Source organism: Microtus ochrogaster, chromosome 1, assembly GCF_000317375.1.
Source record: "Microtus ochrogaster isolate Prairie Vole_2 chromosome 1, MicOch1.0, whole genome shotgun sequence".
NCBI lineage: Eukaryota > Metazoa > Chordata > Mammalia > Rodentia > Cricetidae > Microtus > Microtus ochrogaster.
The window spans coordinates 45,924,165-45,930,166 of record NC_022009.1 but is presented as its reverse complement, the minus strand read 5'-3'; the positions used below and the strand labels follow the sequence as shown (position 1 = coordinate 45,930,166).

Genomic DNA, 6,002 nt, shown 5'->3' with positions numbered 1-6,002 from the left:
CACAGGTTGTGTTGAATAGCTGTCCTCAAGGGCCTCAGCTAGTCAGGGATGCGGGTCACAGGAAGGCATGGCAGCTTAAGGCTGTATATTACAAAAGTGACAGCAAACCAAGTTTAAAAGACAAAAGAAATACGGCCCAAGAAAAGAAAACCTTCCCCTGAACTGAAGAGATGACTGAGTTAAGAGCACTTGTCATCCTTGGAGACCTGGGTTCCCTCCAAGCACCCACACGGCAGCTTACAAAGTCCTAGAATTATTTTGTCCCCTATGGGGACTAGGCACACACAGTGCACACACACAAATGTAGGCAAAACACTCACGGACATACATAAAAACAAATTTTTAAAAAATCAAACCTCTTAAATTTCAGAATGGATGAATTTGAGCTGTTGCTAAAAAAAAAAAAAATGAAAGCTTCTGTCAACTTTTTGGAAGACGGTAAGACAGAAAGGGATTCTTTGTTGAGTTCTTTTATCTTGTGTGCATGTGTGCCAGAGGTTAGAGGACAACTTGCCTGAGTTAGTTCTCTTCTACCATGCGTCCCGGGGGCTGCACTCTGTTTGTTAGGTTGGGCAGTAGGTGCCTTAACACACTGAGCCATCCTGCTAGTCCTCGAAAGGTATTCGGAAACAGCTGTCCTTAAAGCATGTCTGCAGCTGCCACCGAGGGTTCCTTCAGATGCTTCAAGGGATCCAGGAAGCCAAACTGTCTTCATAGTAACTTAGACATGGCTTAATGACTCCTTTGAAGTCTCATGTTGTGAAGATTTTTGTGAGCTGTGCATGTGCTAACTGAATGTAGAGCCAGGCAGCTAAAGAGATTTGCAAAAACCTAGAGCAGTGCCCTTCTTCTCAGTGAGTTGTTTTAAAAAGTTATTTTCACACAAATGCTATTTTTGTTAGCATGTAATGAGTATTATTGCTATTATTAGCTGAATTGATGAATACTTAAATTTTTTCAGTTTTAATTTCTAATATGAAAAATACGGGTAGCTAGCTGTAACCCACCTACACAAAAGCTGTTTGGGTTCCCAGTGCCTTTGAGGAGTATAAAGGGCCCTTCCTTCCCTTTTGTCTGAGCACTGCTGTTCTACATGGAGCATAACTGGGAGAGAGCACCAGACACACTCTAGAGGCAAGTATGCACACACTGTAGATCTCTTTTCCATGGTGTGGCTCAGCAGGGGCCAGTCCGTCCTCTGGAGATATTAGCAGTCTTTGTCACTGGCATTTAGTAGGTGAGGTCAGGATGAATACACACAGCCTGACAACAGCCTCTAACAAAGCACCTGGCTTGATACGGCCCATGTAGACGATGCACTGGTGGTCCATGGGGCTTCAGGGGTCCCACCTCTCAGCTTACATGTGGATGGAGTAGGAACTAGAGGAAAGGGTGCCTTCAAAAAGAAGCAATTTCTGAGGTCCTAAAGGCAGGCAACCTGAAACAGCCAACTGCTAACAGGTCCCAAGTGTTCCCACTTGAGGTGGCACCTAAGCACTGGGCAAGGGAGGGCCTTAGGCCTGAGAAGGGCCAATCAAGGTAAGGCTGAAGCCAACCTATGGATGGAGGCTTTGGCCCTTCCACAGAGGGTGTCAGATAAGTCACCATGTGGCTCTTTCCAAACCACTCCCATAGTCTCTTCCAATTTATTCAAAAAAGATGCCTGATCCAGAGACATGAGCAGAAAGCCCCTGGTTAATTTTAAAAGATACTTTTCTAAGTATCTTTTATGTTTACTTTCATGTTTACACATAATTATTGTTCTGTTACTAGATTAATAATGTTAGTAAATTTTAGTTTTAATGTATAGAAAAACATTATATACCAGCCAGTACAATGTGATCCCTAACAAGGCTCTGATGGAGGAAGGTCATTGGTTAAGTAATAAAGAAACTGCTTGGGCTCATTGGTTACAACATAGGTGGGAGGAGTAAACAGAACAGAATGCTGGGAGGAAGAGGAAATGAGCTTAGACTGACAGCTCTGCTCTCTGGAGCAGAAATGGCATGCTCCCCACTCCCAGGCAGACACACGCGATGAAGCTCCGACCCAGGATGGAAGTAGGGTAGAATCTTCCCGGTAAGACCGGTGCTCACAGATTATTAGAGATGGGTTGATCGGGATATCAGAATTAGCCAGTAAGGGATAGAGCTAAAGGGCCAAGCAGTGTTTAAATGAATACAATTTGTGTGTTGTTATTTCGGGGCATAAGCTAGCAGGCGGCAGGGGTGCTGGGGACGCAGCCCCGCCGCTCCAATTACAACAAGGCTCATTCTCCCTTGCTCTGGGATGTAAAGGGACAGAATAGTCAGAAAGGGAAACGGTGTCAAAATGAGCTATCAAGTCTGAGGGAAGATTGCTCAGGCTTCTTTCCGAGCACTGGCTGTTACATAAGAGTTGCTGGACAGACTTTCCCACAAAACTAAGCTGAGCCGGGCATAGGAAGTACACACAGAGAACCAGACTCACACCGCTTTTAATGTGCTAGAACAAATCATTTGTAAAAATCTTCAACACATTTTAAAACGTCAACTTTGGACAAAGTACACAGATCTTAAAAAACATAAGACAACACAGCAACACTATCCAACGGCCTGACCCTGCAAAATCAATGTCCAGATCCCAGTATAATCTCTTTAAGATTTTAAGTGTTCATAAAAATGTGCCTAGTCATGGTCCTCTATATCTGAATGCTAATTAGTTCTCTCTGTCCATCTCCACAACATTTTCCAACTTCAAGAGGCCCATGGATCAGCTGTGGCCTGTCAGTTAAAGATACCATACAAAATAAACCTGTATCTAGCACTGGACAGAAATGTTTACTTTCAGGACACATGGGAATAAGCAACAAGTCCAACTTTAATATCCTATCTGACAGAGAAAAAAAAGGAAAGAAAAATGTACTAACACGGCAATGATGAGATTTCCAGAACAAGGCAAGAACTGTCCAGCACTAATGGGATTTGTCACTATACTAACCTTTACCAGTATTTATACGTATAATATACATATATAAAACTATACCACCTTTAACAGTGTTTATATACCTATCATATGTATATATAAAACTATACCACCTTTAACAGTGTTTATATACCTACCATATGTATATTATATAAACCAAAGACCAGACCACCTTTAACAGTATGTCACTATACTAACAGATCTATCCTGCTATACATCTTACAGGGCAAAATTTCTTAGGAAAAGTAGGACCTAATCTGTCCCACATAGTGAAAAATGGATCCCAAAATCTTTAGCTCACTAAGTTGTCTTAGAGATGAGGCAACATGTTGCACAGGGGGAGTGAGGGCATCAATCGTGGCGAGCAAGAACCAGCATTTTTGTTCTCTAACTTCCAGCTCTGCAATGTGTCTCATTCTGTCTCTCACTCTAGGCCTTTCCTTCCTCATGAGAAAGCCTGCGTTCTAGCCCAAAGTATCCTGGTATAAACTGCTTGATGCCTTGTGTCCTGTGTGACTGGGGGACCGCCAGCCAAGTGTCTGTAAGGATTCTCCACATACTTGACATGGCTAACTTCTTGAATCTCTGCTGGGATTATCCCCTAAGTCTCTGGCAGCTCATCCATGGCTAGGCACCTGCCCTGTTCGCTTCTCCAGGCTGTGAGGCCTGAGTGTTTCAACTGTCCAGGCTCAGAGCCACCTTTGTGGGGCAACGTGAGCAACTGCTGCTTGTGGAGGGGATATGAAGTTAGAAGGGCTCAACGAGCAGCATGGGAATACCAAACCTATTTTAACTGTTCAGGTTAAAATAGTCCAATTCAGAGCAATAGGAGAAGAAAAGTGTGTGCAGTAATGACTTAATTCACTCTCTGAGTCAATCATATTCCGCAAGTGGGTGGGACTAGAAAAGAATAGGGCTGAAGGCTGAGGGGAGGAAAATCAGAAAGTAGAAGTCAACCCAGAGTTCACAGGAACTAAAGCATCTTGATTTGTATTCCTGCAAAATAATGTATGCAGGGTCTGCCAAGTATCATGCTTAGTATGCCACGTTGCCTCGGGTCTCCTTCCGAGGAAGGAGTGGAGTGCCCAACATTTCAGTGCTTTTCAGTGGTCATTTCAAGCTCTGTGGCTCCAGTTCTTAGACAGCTGCACTAGAAAAGATACAAAAAGACAACTGGGGCATCACACTGGACACGGCACGCCACACTCAAGAGCCCTACACAGCTGCCAGTAAACTCCCCAATGCACTTCACAGATACTTTCTTACATAGCACTGGCATGGGCATGTCTGAACTGGGATGGGTTTTTCAGGTCAAAACTCAACATTATCTGCCATATCCTTACAGCAAGGTTCATTTCAGAGAAATGAAACACACATACTGATATTTCTCTGCAACCCCAAGAGGAACGGGATACAGGTATGTTTGAGCAAGGAAGGTTTGGGGACCAGTAAGAAGTTTTAGCAACAAAGAAAGCACACAGCGTATACCCCTGAAGAGCAGCTACATTTCATGTAAAAATTGCTGAAGCGCTGGCTCTGGAAGGCAGTCAAACACAAGCGCTGCCACAGGAAAACATCACGGTCTGCTGTACAGAAAGGGCAGGCAAAGACTGGCACAGACACTCCTAACTACTGGTATTTCAGGAACCTTTTGGATTTCTGCTTTCAGCTCTAATGAGGGAAACAGATTTGCTGGGATGAACCACCTGCTGCAGAGGAGGGAGGCTTAGAACACACCACATGAGAGGGGAAGACAACCTGGAACAAAAATAACCCCTGCAGATATCAGCAGTTAACTGCGTTTCCCAGGCAGAGCTGAACTCTACATTCTAATGCGGTTTGCAGGAAGGAGAGGCCTAATGCTCACAAATTAAAAATGTCTGTGGTAAGATTTCAAAGATCCAGTTCTGGAGAATGAAGACTAATGAGCAGCTTTTAAAAACTGACCCAACAGAGCTCTGGGATCCTTGGCCTGGGGCACTCTAGTTCCAAGACAATGAGATATAAGAGAAGGCAAAAGAAAGTGGCTACTCTGCAAATGCCCCCAAGGTATAACTCTACTAAGGAACACAGATTCTCCCAAATGAGCCAAGGGGTCATTCTAGCTTTAGGGGAAATAAGCCAAAGCCAGGAAGCAAGGAAAGTCAGAACTCACCAATGAGGATAGGGACTGGAGAGAAAAGAAACAGAAGACTGTAAAAAGTACCCAAATTAGAGATGCCAAATAAATGCCAGCATTATGTGGTTGAAAAGGCCTCAAGGGAACAGATATCAGCAGGAGAAGCCTGCCCAGGACACCAACTAGAGAGACTGCATCAAGGAAAGCAAGGGCCACGGAAGAGTCATCCAGAAAGGCACCGGATAACCAGGAAAGGCCGGAGGGGCTGACCCTAAAGCTAAAAGGAATATGAATTGAGGTAGGGGCTCAATTTAAGACAAGTTCACATGGGACGGCTTGCTAGGTTAGAGGCAGCAAATTTATTTTTAAAATGTCAGCTTTATGGCGTGCACTTTAATAAAAGTGGGAAAAAATAAGTAACATATGAAAACACTTCAAAAAGTCTCAGACAGGCACACATTTTATGAGACTTTGGTTTTCATTACCCTATGTGTTAGACCCTAGATTAAAAGCTGCTCAGGAAAAGCAATGAGTATGTGACACCAGTTACCTCTGGCTCTGCTGTGTCTTGTCCTTCTTTTGAACCTTTTCCACTTTTCACCGGTTTTGGTGGTTCCTGAGAAACGTCACACAAAAAAAATCAATTAGTGGTCTCAATATGTGGACCGCTAAGCATTGGCTCAAGTGCCCTTTCCAAACTGATTCATAGCACTGAGAGCTTCTGGTGGCTTTAATATGCCAGCAGCAAACTACATCATATGGAATACAGACACAGTACCAGAAGCCTTCAGATTCTGTTTCTCTTCATGTTCTTCGTCTAGGTTGGGGGGGGGGGTGTGAAAACTCCAGGCAGGGACAGATCAACTCAATCTTAGGCAGGGATCTCGGCCCATCCCTTTCTTCCCTCCCACCCTTAAAC

General features: G+C 44.0%; 1 protein-coding gene across 4 annotated transcripts in view; it reads right to left on the bottom strand.

The window, feature by feature from the left end:
* Positions 1-5,693, bottom strand: part of Ppp2r5c (protein phosphatase 2 regulatory subunit B'gamma) — a 136,130-nt gene extending 130,437 nt beyond the window's left edge. For all 4 annotated transcript variants that reach the window (XM_005343555.3, XM_026781192.1, XM_013345938.2 and 1 more), the window contains exon 1: positions 5,634-5,693. The gene's annotated coding sequence lies outside the window, so the exon portion shown is untranslated. The remainder of the gene's footprint in view (positions 1-5,633) is intronic.
* Positions 5,694-6,002: the final 309 nt, after the last annotated feature.